Here is an 18,496-nt window from a genome sequence, read left to right on the forward strand (position 1 = left end):
ACTTGCCCACAGAGTAAGAGGTGACAGTATGACTCAAATCAAACCGGGGATCAGATCTAACAGTCTTAAAACCGTCAGTTATATTCAAAAATCTTTTTTGGCAAGAATCAGCACTACGGTGCCAAAGCAGCCAACCCTTAGGATTCATACTGGAAATATTAAAGGAGGAATTAAGAAGCAGAGCCTGTATATCTTTAATGGACAATTGAGTAAAATTACTCCAATCCTCATATTCCTCCAACTCTGGGAAAGACGGGGTGTTTAACCTTTTAGATGTAGCCAATCCAAAGCATGTGGTCTGGGAAATGGTTTCATTTAACAACAACATATGATTCGGGATGAGACATGCACGGTGCAAAGCCTCAGTGCCTCGTACCTGCCAGGCCCTTGAACCCCAAACCGATTTAAGGTCTATGGTTTCCTTCCATAACTCATACCCCCCAGTAACTAATTGATCTAGGAAGGCCTTCGAATACAACAATTTTGTATTTGTAAGTCTAACCTTGGACAGTGGCTGTTTGTGAAATTTAAAATAAAAGGACTCGGGATTGGACTGATTAAAGTCAGTGAAATAAGTATACTTTTTAAGAAACGTTTCTGAACTCCCTTGTGTAGGTGCTGGGCAATGTTCCCACTGAGTAAAGTTAACAGCATCCCTTCGGGAAGATGTCTTGTGTAAGAAGTGATTGCCATAATGTTGGTAACAGAACAATTCACCATAATTAGCAGATTCTAAATATAAATCCTCAGCATCAAAAGCAGCATAGTATTTCAAATCAGAAAACAAACTTTCCACAGCATTAACATCCCAATCATCAGAACGAATGTTTTGTTTCACCACATCCCCCATATTCACTCTAAGTACATTAGGAACATTAACGACTTCCGTTGGGCCATGAATTTGAAACCGAACTGCATCCCACGCGATTCCATCCAGAACAGGCCATGCTGTGATGTTAACCAAAGTCAAGTCTCTTTTTAATCTGTGTGTAGAATGTGAAGAGGAAAGTGGGGCCAAAGTTCCATTCAAATGAGTAATGCATGTTCTTTCCTCGACATAATGTCCATTGATGATTCGAAAAAAATAAAACACAAAACCAACTGACATAAAAATGTAAATCGAAGCAAGGACCAGCCAAATGTAAGTCCAAGGTGGAATTAAAAAATGTTTTTTAAACAGGCTTGCATAAACTGCAACTCGAGAGTGTTCCTTCGAGGTAAGAGAAACAGAGTCAAAAGAAAATCTGGATTCTGTGGCTAAACGTGCTTGCAGGTCAGGTATGGACAAATCAGTGGGATAGGCATAGTCTGTCTCATCAATGTTAGTTCCCGGTAAATTATTTAATAAAGGACTGGAAACAGCAGGTAATTCGATGGCCACTTCAGGTTCAATATTAGAAGCCGTGGGCATAATTGAATTTCTCACAATGGAAGGACAGGAAACAGCTGGTGTCATGCTAAGAAGAATCGGCCACTCTGTGTATCTTGACATTGTCAATAGAAATAAACCTGTTTCCCTTACGACCTGGAAGTGGTGGTAAAATGACTGTTCTTGTGCCCTTCACTCCAAGCACTGGGACTGGAGCTCGATAGGAGGGACCAAACTCTTTCTTGTTGTCGATCTTCTCTCGAACCAGTTCTCCATCCTGGGGTAGCCAGCCAACTACCGGGATCTGCAACGCATCATCCGATGTGGAGGGCAAATGTTCCTTTGCAAGACTGTCTCTGGTCTTTTGTAGATTCTGTAAAACATTGCAATGTTCATCTGCGTCAAAGGAAGTGGCGCGAACCACAGAGTCTAGACCGTCAAGGTCAGGGACGTACATCTTGATGCCAAAGAGCATTTCGTATGGGGTCCGCCCACCCAGAGACCTTCTAGGGAGATTATTAAGAGCACGCTGCACGCCATATAGGTGAGCCAGCCAGTTTCTGCCAGTGCCTATAACTCGGGCTGTCAAAGATTGCTTTAAATCACGGTTCATTCGTTCAACTACACTATTACCCTCAGGTCTGTAGGGTGACGAAAACTTGACTTGAACCCCCATCGAAGTCATGGCATCCTTATACGCCTTAGAGGCGAAAGCCGGACCCTGATCCGAATGGAAGGTACCACAGGCAAAAATCCCTATAAAGATACGCAAATCTCTAATGACAGTCCGTGAATCAGCGCTGCGATGTGGCCATACCCACACAAAGCGTGTGCATGAGTCAACTGCTACTAAGATGTACTTATATGCAGTATCAGATGAAAAAGGACCGCAGTGATCTAAATAAACACAGCCCAGCGGTTTATTAGAAATGTACAACTGAGTCTGTGGCGGACGCGTAGCAGTTGAAGGTTTAATCTGCTGGCATATGTCACAAAGAAGGACATAATCACGCGTCTGTTTGTACAGTCCCCGCCACCAGAAACGTAGTTGTAATTGCGTTACAGTGGCCGAGACGCCCGCATGCGCAGACGCCACACCTTCATGAGCCGCTGTAATCAAGTCTGCTCTGCGATCCGAGTTGGGAATCAGCCGTTCCCCAACATCAGGAATTGTCACAAAAGGAACCTTTTCGGGACTTAAGTGGTATTTATACTTCGAAGGGAATCCCGCAGGATGTTTACTTCCCTTCTCAGAGGCAGCAATCGCTGCCAAGATGTCGCTATCAATCTTGGTTTTAGACCTAGTAACTGCTGCAACTAAGTATGTAGATACTGCTGATTTCGCTGCTTCATCAGCAAGCGAGTTGCCAACAGCGTGTACTCCCACGCGCTGATGACCGAGAGTATGAATAACAAAAACGAGTGGCAACTTAGCCTTAAGCTCTGCCACTCGAACCCAGATCATTTTGTGTTTTATTGTGCTACCCTTGGAATCATGAAAATCATTTTGAATCCAAAAGAACAAGTTTTCATTGTAAGACTGGACACAGTAGTAAGAATCACTTACAATCAGCGTAGTAACACTTGGATCTGCGAACTCTAACGCTAGTAAGAGAGCTCGAAGCTCTGCTAATTGCGCGGTGCAGTCACCCAGGGGCAACGTGTGCACCTCCCTGGAAATGAACTCATCATTCAACATAGCACCGACCACAATGGCGCATGCGGAAACGTAGGCATGTTTAGAGCCATGCGCAACCTGCGCCGACCCATCAGTGTAAATGATGCAATGGAAGTCCTCCAAAGGTCGCATAGCCAGAGGAGCAGGATGAACGAATTCATACTGCAAGTACTCTTGCGACCGTAAGGAGGCGTCAAAAATAAACATGACATCCGTGGATGACAATGACGCAGCCCACTGAATCCACCGAGGGTGCAAAGCTTTTGAATTTGGTACACTGGCTTTCGTGACTGCCTCCAAATGAGGACAGGGTGTTACCACTAGCATGCGTTTCCCCTGAGACAGTGCTCGTTCCTTAAGAATTGCCATCTGTACAGCAGTTAAAACCTTTTCCACTGTGGGAAACCGCAACTCAGCCGAAGTGTACAAGTGCGACTTGTAAGCAATAGGTACTGTGTCACCTTCATTAAAAGTGAGGTATGTGAAACCCACCGTCCCAGGAATTATTCTTATTACCAGGTTGGTGTGGTTATCACGAGTCAGTAAATATTCAGAAGCGAGCAGATCAGCCTGCAAGGATTGCAAAATGGCTGAATGCTCAGGCAGCCAGCATGATTTTGAGAAAGTTGGTTGTATCAAAGCATACAAAGGCTTGATACGCTGGGCATATTCCGGAATGTAAGTTCTGCCGAAATTCAAAAAGCCCAGCAAAGACTGTAATTTTTTCAGTGTTGTAGGAGCGCGCAATTGTGCGCATTTCTCCAAGAAGTGAGGAGCCAAACCTCTACCTTCATTGTTCAGCTCATAGCCGAGGAACAACACTGTGTGTTCTGCAATGTGCGATTTTGCAAAATTAAATCTCGTCGTCTGTGAGATAAATGTCATCCACATAAGAACATGCATCGGGATCGATACCCTCCAATAGAGTGACTATTCTGGAGGTGAACACTCCAGGACTATTTTTGTAGCCCATAGGGAGTCGCCGGAAGCATTTTTGCACACCAGCGGACGTAAAACTTGTCCATTGGGAGCTAAAGCCATCCAGTCTGTGGGCATAAAAACCATTGGAAATGTCAAGCGTTGTCTTGAAACGCTTACGCACTAGACTATCCACTAACGCAGAGCCGTGAGTATTCTGTACTGCACAGTTACGGCAATGCGAGTTCAAATGCCGGTAATCCAATACCAAACGATATGATCCGTCAGGTTTGGTCACCGTAAAAAGGGGATTATTCATTGGTGACACACACGTTTCAATAACTCCCTGATATTCCAATTGTTCAAGGATTTCCGCGACGGCTGCTCTAGCTTCACGTCGTATGGGATATTGAGGCTGAGGCTGCGGCTCAGACCGCAAAGGAATTTCGTGGCAAGGGGACAATTTGTCCCAACCACATTGGTTGCGGTAGAGAGCCGGTGCAAGTGCCCGAGCCCACTCTTCTGCAAAATGCTGCGCATGCTCAGTGGAGACAGTGTGCGCGAAACTGGGAAGGATTACCTCCTCCCCTCGCGGCGCTGCGAGCACAAAAGGTGGGGGCCAGTCAGCCTCAGAAAGCAAAATGTCGTACGTAGACGACATGTTCTCCCAAAATACCCCTCTGACCGTACGCTGTATGTCACCTTCAATTAACAGGACAATTTCAAAAAGTCTTTCAGGGGGAGCTAATCTCGTATCGGCTGTTTCTATGACAACAAACACATCAGTCGCTGTCACCTTCAGTAGTGGACGGAGCGCCTCTCTGACTATGGTAATCTCCGCCGCGCTGTCCAGCAAGGTCAGAGCCCACGTCAGATTCCGAAGCCGCGTTCTCACTATCTGTGGCATATCTATGCGCTGTTAAGGCTGCGACTTTCTTTTTCGCAAACTGCGGACGCTTAGGCGTAGAATCTTCCTGCTTCACTGCGCCGTCCGTCTGGCGGGACTGACCACGTCCTTGTTGGCCACCACATCCACGTCCACCCCCTCCTCCTCCACCGGTCCTCGGGCCGATGTTTCCTGAAAGGAACGAGGAGAGCGTTGATCAGAACCCTGAAATCGATCAGGTGATTTAATCACAAAGAATACTTTGTAGCACAACTGGGTAGTAATTCAAAGAAACCGTTTAAGAAAGAATCAAGCTTGAATAAAGACCTATTTCAAAAAATAGGTAGGTTTCACCGACACCCCGTTTTCCGGAAACGGATGTGAAGGGGTTAAGGCATGAACGATAAACTACTCGAGTGTCATGATATAAGACCACCGAAACCGTTGGGCGCCATGTCGCAGGGTTTCTGTACTCACACAGAACTGTGCACAGAGGAGTGGAACCTCGGCAAATTAGGGTGTCCCAAAACTTACCTTAGCAACCAACTCACCCCTTACCGAGCTAGCTACAGTGTCTCATTGGGCATATCAAACTCCCAATGTTTAGACAAACCAGAACATGAACTTACAGTACCTCAGGGTACGTGGAACTCATGAACACTCTTTTGTTATATTATCATTACAAACCCGAACATGGAGTAAAGAAGACACATGTGCATTTGAAATGTTTATTTACTAATGCCGTCTTCTCAGGCGCAGTATCTTAGATAATACAAGTATACTTATTATCAGTATCAAAATTATCAGCATAGTTACTAAGACATAAAAAGCGAATGGTGACAGCATGTTAACATGCTGTAATGAATAAGAGTCAACAACACTTATATCTCACCCTCCCTAACACATATATTATATTATTAGCTAAGAAGGTCTCTTTGGGTTGTTTTAGGGCGGGCCCATACCTTAGTGTCCTAGCATGAAGGAATCACATCAGCATACACCAGCTCTCTCTGCATGTGCACCGCATCAAGTGTGTTAACAATTCTCGTGCAAAGCAATATCAATCCCGCCTCAAGCCCAAGTTGGCAAAGGCTGCACTTGTGTTATGACTATGAAGGCGTGGAGATCAGACCTCATAACAATTCCATATCGTGTTGCTCCTGAAACTTCAGCACTCTCCGTGCAGACATGGTTTATTAAACAAAACTGATATCAGAGCAATAACATATTATTCTCACATACACCACGGCAAACCACTAGGTTGAAAGCTAAGTCAACAATTAAGGGTCGTGTGCAGAAGTTGCAAGAAAGGAAAAATGGCGTTTAAACCTAAAATGTACCTATGCTAACTTAACACGATATAAGGATATATAGGAGCTATATAACAAGGAAGGTAGTTGTATCCTGGAGTCGAGAGACACCGAGAAGAACTCATCCTTGACGGACTGCTGGCGCTGCCGCAGCCCTGCCTTGTGAACTATTGTCCTGCCTGCTGGCGCTGCCGCGGCCTTCTGCAATCTTCATCCTCGTGGGACCTGCTGGCGCTGCCGCGGCCCGTTGTAACCGTCATCCTCGTTGGGACCTGCTGGCGCTGCCGCGGCCCGTTGCCACCTACGACCTCTTCGGGACCTGCTGGCGCTGCCGCGGTCTGACCCGTCCGAACGCCGAGCTCGAGGATTGTGAGCTACCACCGTTTCACCTCAGTACCTGTAGGTACCAAGACTGTCCCGCTACCCCCTTTCCCTAATAGGACTAGAATTGAGAGGATCATCGGGTCCTAATCTCCTTGTATCGTACCACCTTACTCAAAGAATTGCCTATAAAAGGTGTTAAGCTGATCTTCGTGTGGTGTCCATCTGTGGGGGGGAAGTTACTCGTCTGTACGATCGCTGGAGACGGCCCTCACCGGAGGCCTCTCCCCTTGTGCTCGGCCGACCCTCCAGGTCCCCGTCTAACATTGGTGGCCGGCGGCGCGATCCGAACCAACGCGTAACCGTACAGAGAGTAACTCACCCTACGACTAATCCACAATGACGACCAGAGAGAGCGGATCTGCAGAGAAATTCCAGATGGAAAAACTGGAAGAGTACAACCACCGAGAGCTAAAACAATTTTGCATTGAACTAGGCATTGCTACCACCGGTCTGAGCACGAAAGAGGACTTCAAACACGCCCTAGAATCCTGGGCAGAGACGAATACCGGCGAAGCCCCGGAACCAAACACCACTCTGACAGAAGAAAGGAGAACGGATCTCTCCCGGGAAGAGATCCGAGAACGAGAGAAAAATAGACTTCACGAGTTAGAGCTGGCACGGCTCAAATTAGACGGAGAATTGAAACTGGCAGAACAAAAAATGAACTTAGAACACATACGGCTCCAAGAAGAGCGAGAGGAGAAGCAGAGACAGAGAGAACTCGAAGAAAAAAGACTGGCATACGAACACGAGTGCAAGCTAGCGGAGATAGAGATGCGCAAACAGAACAAAGACCTAGGGGTGCCCGAACAACCGCGCCCCCCAGGTACTACCGAACAGAAGGTCCACATCCCCAAAGATGTGGTCCGGGAATATTTTCGGAACGACGACATACAGCAGTGGTTCAAGGCCTACGAGATCGCCATGACTGCCCACCGGATCGCTCGAAGTGACTGGGGAGCTGGTCTATGGGGGAGATTCGTCAATGAAGGCCGTGATGCCCTGCTGCAGCTTCCGGACCATCAAATGACGTCCTATGACCACATGAAGGCCGCCCTCCTCAGTCGATATGGGCTGACGTCTGAGATGTACCGCCAGAGGTTCCGCAACTGCACCCGCATCCCGGGTACAACCTGGATAGAATATGTGAACTATTTCAGCCGAGCCTTCGAGGGATGGATCAAGGGTAGCAACGTAACAACCTACGAACAGCTCTTCAACCTCATTGTGTGGGAGCACCTCTCCAACAACTGCTTCGTCGAGCTCAGGCAGCACCTCCTCGACAGTAAATTGACTGACCCCCGGCAGCTCGCCGCCGAGGCTGACCGATGGGAGAGCACCCGAGTGGCCCGAAGTGGGCCCAACGAGCAGAACAGAACCAACCAAGGTCATCATCGTCCCCGAGGAGGAGGAGGAGGCCCGGGCCGGGGGAGAGACGCCGTCCCAGCCGCTCCCGCAAACTACACCCCGCCCCCGGCCGGCCGGGGCAACCCCCCGATGCGCCCGGGGTTCCGAGCCAACGTTACGTGTCATCGATGCCAGCGAGTTGGCCACTATGCCAGTGACCCGACCTGCCCAAAGAACCAGACCCCCGGGCCCCGCCAGGTGGCTGCCGCCGCCCTAGGAGAAGAGCAAGTCTCCGAAGGACCTGAAGAGTACGAGCAGGAGCAGCCCGAGTGGGAACCTGCCGCCATGACCCTGGCCTGCCTAGGGGGGAGAGACCTGATCCCGCGGGCTCCCCTACCAGCCAACACCAGGAAGTACAGCCAGTGGGTGAACATAAATGGGCGTAAGGCCGAAGCCCTGCGTGACACAGGGGCCAGTGTGACGGCCGTCCGTTGTCACCTGGTGACCCCAGAACAAATCCTGCCAAATGTTCTTTGCCCCGTCCGATCGGCCGACAATTCGGAGAGCCTGTGTCGGATGGCCTGCGTCCCCTTCGAATGGGGAGGAGTGTCCGGGATGCTAAAAGTGACTGTCCGCGACGATGCCCCCGTGGACTGCCTCCTGGGGAACGATCTCGAGAGTTCCCCGTGGGCAGCCGTTGAAAGAAGAGAGCACCTGGGGATGTTAGGCCTCCCGGGCTGGGCGTGCGTAACAACCCGGTCCATGGCCGCCGACACCATCCCTAGATCTGAAGAACCCGCATGGCCAGCACCTCCTCCCCCGATCGCTCCGGAGGGAGACTCCATCCCTACCGACAACCCGGAACAATCCCAAGAAGAGCCCGCTCAGCCCCAAGACCTTCCGGACCTGGCTCAGTGGCGTCAGGAAGGGGGGCCCACCCAAGAACAATTCCGGCAAGAGCAAAAGACATGTCCCTCCCTCGAGGGACTGCGATAGCAAGCGCTCGCCCAGAGCGCAGGAGACACCGCAGGGGCCCACTGGATCTATTGGGACAATGACCTACTGTACAGCGAACAAAGAGTAGCGGAGCTGGGGACCAGTCGAGTGCTGGTGGTGCCCCTCCGCTTCAGAGACTTCCTTTTGAACCTGGCCCATGATGTCCCCCTGGCTGGACACTTGGGGCAAGACAAAACATACAACCGCCTGGTGACTCACTTTTACTGGCCGAGAATGAGAAATGACGTCTCCAACCACTGCCGGTCCTGCCCGACCTGCCAGGCCAGCGGGAAGAGCGGCCGCAAACTCAAGGCACCCCTGCAACCATTCCCCGTTGTTACCACCCCGTTCGAAAGGGTGGGAATAGACATTGTGGGGCCCCTGGACCCCCGAACAGCACAAGGGCATCGCTTCATCCTGGTCCTGGTGGACCACGCCACCCGCTATCCTGAGGCGGTTCCCCTTCGAACTGTAACATCCCCCGTGGTAGGGCGAGCCTTAATGGGGATCTTCTCTCGAGTGGGCTTCCCCAGGGAGGTCGTCAGTGACAGGGGCACGAACTTTATTTCAAAATATATGAAATCCCTATGGCAACAGTGCGGAGTCACCTACCGATTCACAACCCCCTATCACCCGCAAGGAAACGGACTGGTCGAGCGATTCAACCGCACTCTCAAGGGGATGATCATGGGGCTGGAAGAACCCCTACGCCGCCAGTGGGACGTGCTACTACCGTGCCTCCTCTTCGCCTACCGAGAAGTCCCCCAGAAGTCCCTCGGCTTCAGCCCCTTCGAACTCCTGTACGGACACCCTGTTCGCGGGCCTCTCAGCCTAGTTAGGGAGGAGTGGGAAATGGCCCCCCTGAACACCCCTCCAGACGTCTACAAGTACCTCCTGACCCTCCACAATCAGACCCGGCGATTCAGAGAGCTCGCCAAAGCCAATCTTGAGGCCAGTCAGGAGGACATGAAGAAGTGGTACGATCAACATGCCTCCTCCATCGAATTCGAGCCTGGCCAGCAGGTGTGGGTGATGTCCCCCATCGAACCCTGTGCCTTACAGGACAGGTGGACGGGGCCCTTCAAGGTGATCGAGCGTAAGAGCCCCGTCACCTACCTCATCGACATGGAATCCCCCCGGAACCCCGTCCGGGTCATCCACGCCAACAGACTCAAACCCCACTTCATGCGCTCGGAGCTCAGCCTGCTGATGGCCACAGACAGTGGAGCTGAAGAGGACTCCGAGCCCCTCCCTGACCTGCTGGGGACCGGGGAAAAAGATGGTTCAGTGGACGGGGTCCAACTCTCCGAGGCCCTGACCCCGGAGCAGCGCCAAGACTGTCGGGCCCTCCTGCTGCAATTTGCACGCCTATTCTCCCTCACACCCGGGGTCACCCCCTGGTGCCTGCACGACGTGGACACTGGCGACAGTCCTCCTATCCGACACCGGCCGTACCGAGTACCAGATCGGGTACGCACCTGCATCCAAGAAGAAGTCTCCAAGATGCTCGCCCTCGGAGTCATAGAACCCTCGGACAGCCCCTGGGCCAGCCCGGTTGTACTGGTCCCCAAAGCTGCGGCCCCGGGCACCACACCCGAGCTCCGGTTCTGCGTCGACTATCGGGGTCTGAATGCTGTCACCCGAACCGACGCTCACCCCATCCCCCGAGCCGACGAACTAGTTGACCGCATGGGGGCGGCCCGCTACCTCAGCATCTTCGACCTGACGGCGGGCTACTGGCAGATCGGCCTCACCCCCAGGGCACAAGAACGATCCGCTTTCTCCACCCCGGATGGACACTACCATTTCAGAGTGATGCCCTTCGGCATGAAAAACGCTCCAGCCACGTTTCAACGACTTGTGAACCAGGTATTGGCGGGCCTCGAAGAGTTCAGCGCCGCATACCTGGACGACATCGCGGTGTATAGCCGCCACTGGTCTGACCACCTCCGCCACCTCCGAGGGGTCCTGCAGGCCCTCCAACAGGCCGGCCTCACAATCAAGGCCAGCAAGTGCCAAATAGGCCAGGGGTCCGTGACCTACCTCGGACACCAAGTGGGGAGCGGTCTGGTGGCCCCCCCTCCAGCTCAAGATCGCTGCCATCCAGTCCTGGCGGCCCCCCGTAACTCAAACCGAGGTCTGAGCCTTCCTGGGGCTCACCGGATACTATCGGCGGTTCGTGAAGGACTATGGCAGCATTGTTCGGCCCCTCACGGAACTCACATCCAAGACCAACCCAAAAACCGTCAACTGGACCCCCGACTGTCAAGCGGCCTTCGAGAGGCTGAAAGCCGCCATGGGCACCGCCCCTGTGCTCCAGGCCCCCGACTACAGCCGTGAGTTCATCGTCCAGACTGATGCCTGAGACCATGGCATCGGGGCCGTCCTCTCCCAACTGAACCCCGAGGGAGTCGACCAACCAGTGGCCTTCCTCAGCAGACGCCTCCTGCCCCGAGAACAGCGCTGGAGTACCATTGAGCGAGAGGCCTTCGCAGTAGTATGGGCCCTCAAGAAGCTCCGGCCTTACCTCTTCGGAACCCACTTCCGGGTACAAACAGATCATCAGCCCCTGCAATGGCTAATGCAAATGCGGGGAGAGAACCCCAAACTATTGCGATGGTCCATCTCCCTGCAGGGGATGGACTTCACTGTGGAGCATCGCCCTGGCCAAGACCACGCCAACGCGGATGGCCTGTCCCGCTTTTTCCGCCTCGACGAGGAGAGTCCCCAAGAGGATGGGTGACTCTCCCCGCCTTCAGCTGGGGGGGACGCATGTTGGACAGGCCCCACGAAGGGCTCGCTCCCTCCCCGCATGACAGGGCCCAGACATCGGCTCTCCGGGGGCTACCCGCAGAAGCAACCCGCAACCCGTCCCCCTCCGGGACGCCTGCCCCCGGACATCTCTGTGCCACGGGCCCAGGCCCCCGTCAACCCCATTGCCCGGCCCAGCCGCCATCTTAGACACTGCACCACGCGGCCGCGTGGCCTCGGCTCGACCCCAACCCTGGGCCTGGCCGGGCCCCGACATCCCGGCACCACCATCCACCCAGGAGGTGAACGGACCACTTGGCAGGTTAATGGGAGAAAGAAGTGTCGATGGCTCTCCCCCCGCCAGGGGCCGATCGCCCCCAGCCTCCCCGGGTGCTGGCTCCACCCCCCTGCTGGGTGTCTGGACTCCCTCATCACGGACCTCCCGACCTCCCAGTGCGAGGGTCCGGACATCAAAGGGCACCAGACCTATAACTGAGGCAGCCCAGAGCAGGAAGGTAGTTGTATCCTGGAGTCGAGAGACACCGAGAAGAACTCATCCTTGACGGACTGCTGGCGCTGCCGCAGCCCTGCCTTGTGAACTATTGTCCTGCCTGCTGGCGCTGCCGCGGCCTTTTGCAACCTTCATCCTCGTGGGACCTGCTGGCGCTGCCGCGGCCCGTTGTAACCGTCATCCTCGTTGGGACCTGCTGGCGCTGCCGCGGCCCGTTGCCACCTACGACCTCTTCGGGACCTGCTGGTGCTGCCGCGGTCTGACCCGTCCGAACGCCGAGCTCGAGGATTGTGAGCTACCACCGTTTCACCTCAGTACCTGTAGGTACCAAGACTGTCCCGCTACCCCCTTTCCCTAATAGAGACTAGAATTGAGAGGATCATCGGGTCCTAATCTCCTTGTATCGTACCACCTTACTCAAAGAATTGCCTATAAAAGGTGTTAAGCTGATCTTCGTGTGGTGTCCATCTGTGGGGGGGAAGTTACTCGTCTGTACGATCGCTGGAGACGGCCCTCACCGGAGGCCTTTCCCCTTGTGCTCGGCCGACCCTCCAGGTCCCCGTCTAACAAGGTGCAGCTGGGCCAGACTCCGTTAAAAGTCACTCTAGGTTGCTGACTCTGCAAGGCTTACGTAGCTTAAGAAGGTTCAATTGCGTTTTATGTTATGCGCATTTGCAGTGCCATACTAAGGGGCCAATTATGATATCGGGCGGATTGCCTCCGCCAGGCTGGCGGTGGCCACCGCCGGCCTGGCGGAGGCAATCCGCCCGACACCCTTACCCGGATTCCCCCCGCCATATTAGTATGGCGGGGGGTACCGCGGCGGACGGAAAGACCGTCCGCCGCTTTTCCGCCCCGGTCGCCTTGCGACCGCGGCAAAAAGGGAATAATATGGTGTTACGATGCTGAGCTATAGGTGCCTTTCCGCGGCGGCAATGCTGTCACGGAAAGGCAGGCGGTGTTTGCTGCGGGGGCCCCCTGCGGGCCCCCCTGGTGTAGGGAGAGGTGGGGGAGGACTGGGGGGGTACCTATGGTACCCCCCCCACATTTGCATATGCAAAGCGGCAGGCACCGCGCGTTGCCTGCCGCTTTGCATATGCAAATGCGAAAAAGCATTTTTAGCATTGTGGCGGGCGGTGCAGAGTGCACCGCCCGCCACAATGCTAAAACTACAGGATGTGTCCGCCACTGTGGCGGACACATCTTAATTCCCCCCACGGGACCCCGCCCTTATGGCGGGCGGTCCCGTTCTACAATAGGGTGGCGGGCAGACAATGTCCGCCCGTCATCCTAATGGGGCCCTTAGAGTGCCATGAGTCCAAGGCAAGAAAGGAATTTGCACCCTTGCTCCATTGGTTTTGTGGCAAAATACAGCCATTAATTTGGGTAAAGTGGGCCCTTACTTGTTGGGCCCTGGTGCTATTGCACCTGCTGCACAGTTGATAGTTCTGCCTTTGTTCAGTTGCATATTAGGCCTGAAAGTGATTTTAATTATGCCATAGTATTCAGAGCAATTTCAGTAATTCCGTGTTACTCTTTGACGGAGATTTACCGATAATAACACGACTACGCCCACTCGTGTAATTAAGAATAATTTGGAAGAAAAAATACTATAGCAAGAGCACGTTTAGGGAACGTGAGTGGCTGCTCACGCTGCTGTTCATGCTCTGTTGCAATTGGCGTTATTTCTCAGAACAAATTGCATTCTTGTGTCCATTTTAGATGAATAGGGTATTTTTGCACTAAGAAAATAAGGCTAAATGAAGAATTACTCTTCTCACATAATTAAATGTAATTTCTCAGAATTTATAGGCAATTTCGCATGATTGCACAACACAGAATTATGCAAGTCTCGCCCACCTGTATTGCATATTACATTTCTGTTAGCGTGGCTTGATGGCAATTAAAGAATCAGTCACATGTGAGGACAGTACCTCTAGAAGGCTTATATGACTGGGGCAGTTACTTGTTATGTTATGTGGATTTGTTTAGCACATTTACATCATTAGTGTGATTCAGTAGCGCTTTCTCTCCCTAAAGCAACATTGCCTCAAGAAGACTAGTGGGGCTGGGGCAAATCATCAGGCCCGGACAGGCGGTTGCGGGCACCGGGCAATCCCCCGGTGCGCCGCAAGGGTGGGGGCCGGTGGTGGGCCCCTGGGGGCCGTTTTTGTTTTTGCAAAATCGGCCGGTAACAAAAATGGCCAAAAAGCGGCCCCGGCAAAGAGCACGGTCACCCCCCCTCCTGGTCAGAGCCCTGGCACTTAATATTTTACAAATTAAGCACTGTCTCACTGCTAATCTTGTCCCATAATGCTTTGCAGGGCCTTTGGTTGGGATTTTATATTTGCCCATAACTGTGCTTGGGGTGGTCCTAAGAGGATGGGCCCACCACCGAATCGTTCAGCAAGATGTGCTCTTTGTTTTCAAGGCATCTGATTGGTTCTCTCCCTAGGTTAGGGAGGATCCCAAAATCATCACCTCTCACACTGCTTGCTAAATTTTCATTTTCACTTTTGTGAAATGACTATATGCATTTTAGCATGTAAAGACAGAGATACTTGTTATTTTACCAAAAGTATATGAGGTCTCTGTTTTACTAATTGGGAGTCAGACAGAGCAAAGCTACACAGAGTTTTTGTTCAACTTCATGGAATTCCGCATGGTAGTATTCCGCCAACTACGCCCATTCTTACCGAGAACCAACCAACCAGCAACATATGACAGAAACTCTACCCAGCGTCTCTGAGGACCAAACATGGGCAGTCTGACAATAGCAGACTTTGCATCTCCATCACCCAACCAATCATCAGCCTGCCCTGGGACACCAGCTGAATCATTTCCAAAAAGCAATCAATCTTCAGCTGACAGATGGTAACTAGAGCCTCAGTAAGTATAAGATGCTCGGTCTAAGATGACAAAAACCTCTCAAAGGGTCCAAGAACCAACCACCATGCCTAACCCAGGGGATACTGTTTTAGGTAGAGTCCTGCTGTGGGTCGCCTGGACATCAGTGCTCAGTTATCTTTCATGTGAAAGAGAATTGATCTAGTACCACGTTCTTATTGTGTGGCCTCAGGGTGCATCTTAAGTCTTTCTCACAACATACGTGTATGTGACACAATTGAGATTTTCAAGCATACTCCCAGTCCCAACCCCTTCTCTTTTGTTCCACATGGCGCCATGATGGGTCCTTCTCTTGCTGACACTTTGCACTTTTTTTTAATGAAGATAGCTTTATGAATTGAAAAGGCTTTACAGATGAGGCAGGGTAAGAAATGCCACACAAATAATAGGGCGAGGCAAACACAAAAAGGAAAAGACACTTCACACGTCTGAGTGACACTTCTCACGTCCTTGGCTCGAGTGGCTGGGGATTAGTATCGTGAAACGAAATGAGGAATTGTACTGAGCCGAGCCTAAAAAGTAAATGGAGGGTTGGGGGGCGGGGATGAGGAAGAAGCTGCGACTTTAATTGCACCAGAAGCTGCATGCCCAAATAGGGTATTTGTAATATTTTCGATTGGTCGTACTTGTGAAAGGCCGGTGTGGCTGAGGCAGAGTCAGTCATGCGTGTCGCCATTCCCTAGCACAAAGCAAGGCTACAGTGCAGGCATCTATAGTACACGTATGCACGTGTGAAGGTGGGCCTTTAAGAAAAAAAACATTCTTGCCCACTAATCTTTTGTTTTATCCCGGAGGACATTGACGTAACTGTTCTGGGGAAGTGGGCCATGCAGGTAACAAGCCCCACGGTCCGCCTATGTTCTGGGCTGAATAGACATCACTTCCGTAGGCAGATGCTGAGAGCAGGGAGAGGCGCCCTTCCTCAGTGGAATGCTCCGCGACTCTTTCTATGCAGATGTATGGTTACATGAATGGAGAGGAGGATATTAGAAATAGTATAATTTACTATTCCAACTCGAGTCTGTGCGGACACTAGGGAAGGTGTTGGATTTGCTTTGTTTATTTAGAAGCACCGCAGGTCCCCATCAACGAAATCAGCCCCCACCGCAGTGAAATCAGCCCCCAGCTTGGCAGCACACCAAAACGCCCGGTAGCCAGTCGGGCCTTGCAGGTACTTCCAAAGCGTTAGACTAACTTATTTTTACATATAAGTCACCCCCAAGGACTCCTCTAGGTGCTGCAGGGGTGGGGCACCATTTACCTATTTGCAGGGACAATATAAAAGGTGTTGTATATGCCTGGTGAGGGCACAACTGCCAATTACATGTTCCCACATTGAAGATTATTAACTCAATAGGCTAACATTGGAATGTCTTATTTAATTACAAATATTGCTAGGAACAAACTAAAAATGTCATTCAAAGACTTAAAAGATGGACAATAATAATTCCAACAACTTGCCACTGTTGAAGTTATTATAACTAGTACAGAAAAGAAGTTGTAAAATGTTTTCTTCTGTAAGCCAAAATCTAGCCTTCTAGCAGTCTCTGCTGATTAGCCAGCCCTAAGTGTCTTAGCCAGGCTGCTTTGATGAGGTGATAAGTGGCCAGCATGGAGCAGAGGTTATTTAATCGAGGGAGTTCCTTCAGCTGCAGAAAAACAGACCAGGTCGGGGACTGGTTAAATCAAACTGACCTTCAAAGAGAGGAGTGCACTAAAGGAATGCCAGGCCTACCTATCCCCATATTCTGTACCCCCAGCCAGATGGCAGGGCCAGGAAAGGAATTTGCAGAAGTAGTGCTGGTTGAAATTAGCCACATCAGTAGGTTGGTTTACTTACTTGGCGAGGATTCAGCCCTCTTTTATTTTAAAGTGACGTGCTTTGTGGGACAAGAAGATGCCACACTTTGGAGGAAGTTGTCCTGCTTTTGGATGGGCCCTGCACCTCATTGGACAGGGGTGCACCCTTACTTGTAGTCCTTGACTAAATAGGGGAGAGCTGTTGAGCAGCTCAGTTCTGAATTTGAATTGCTGCCTGAAAATACAAGAAGAAGGATTGCCCTGCTGAAACCCTGAAGGACTGCTTCTGTTTGCAAACTTGAAATTACAGCCCTAAGGACTTTGCTTTGCTTCAAAAAAGATTAAGGAGTGGACTCCCTGAAAGCAACAGGATAACAGAGCTAGCCTGCACAATTTTCTTCAAGAATTCCCCCGCCTGGAATGCGTCCAGTGGACGTTTAAGGATTTGGCCAGATACATTGAGGGAACTGTAGTCCAAACTTCCAAGGACCATCTCAGAGCTTCTAGACCCTTGGACTTGTGATTTGGACACGTTGAACCCTCAAGAGGAACTTCAGGAAGTAGTTCCATAAGTTTGGAGAAGATTGAAGGAACTTTTGGAAAAGGCTCCATAAGTGGACCGGCACGACATCAAGAGTCAAACTGGCTACCTCCAACCACGACCCGGCCGGTATTTCAGATTTGTCCAGCTGAAAGCTCCAGACTTACAGGATTTGACTGAGGCCTCTCTGAAAATCAAGCCGGCGACGTCACATCAAAATCGAGCTTCTGAGCGGGACTGCACAACATTGCGAGAAAATCCTCCAGAAAAGTTTCTGAGTGTGAAGGTAAAAGTTTGACTGGGATCACCCGCTTAGTGTATCCGATCAGGATTCCATTGCAGACGGCCGCAAACTTTGACATTGTACCAGTCAAATGCAACCAGATGTTCCAGGGTGGTGCTATATGTTTTTTGGCAATATAAAGTGGTCAATCTTTAAAATTCATATCTCTAGTTTCCTACATTGGATGTTCGTCATTTTGGTGTTATTTTAAAGATAGGAATATTTCCTATTATTATAAATTGATGTGGGATTTTTATTGTGTGTTGGATCCTATTCAATGTATTTAATGCATTGGTGTTTTTAATGCTTTACATGCCCGTCTCCTAATATTAAGCCTGCCTGCTCACAGCAAAGCTACAAAGGGTTGACCCAGGGGCTAGTGTACTGAGACCCTGTCTGAAACTTATGCTGCATGGGTGGCCTTATTGCTAGTGGTATGTGCATACCTACCCCTACAAGTAATCCATCCTCCAACTAGACAGCAAATTCCTAGGCGAGAACTAAGGTAGGGGCTGGCAAGACCCTAACAGCCCAAACATGAGCTGCGCCACTGAAGCAAATGACACAACAAACATCATCTAAAAATGTCACAAAGACTCTTCAAAATTCAACTAGGGTTATATCTTCAACAGTGTGTTTGTCTTTAAATGGACACATTAAATTACTACATGACTGCTTTGGGTGACATATATTAAAAGTAGGAGCATATTTACAAGCCCCGTGCACCACCAGTACATCATTTTTTCCCTTGTTAAAAGTGATACACCCGCGGCGCAACGGGCTTGTAATTAAGCCCTGTAGTTTCCAAAAATAAC

At 50.9% G+C, this 18,496-nt stretch overlaps 1 protein-coding gene across 1 annotated transcript in view; it reads right to left on the reverse strand.

Annotated features, from left to right (window-relative positions):
• Positions 1-18,496, reverse strand: part of OPRL1 (opioid related nociceptin receptor 1) — a 205,432-nt gene that overhangs the window by 99,112 nt on the left and 87,824 nt on the right. The gene's annotated exons all lie outside the window — the stretch shown is intronic.

The sequence above is a fragment of the Lissotriton helveticus genome, chromosome 7 (assembly GCF_964261635.1).
Source record: "Lissotriton helveticus chromosome 7, aLisHel1.1, whole genome shotgun sequence".
NCBI classification, from domain to species: Eukaryota; Metazoa; Chordata; class Amphibia; order Caudata; family Salamandridae; genus Lissotriton; species Lissotriton helveticus.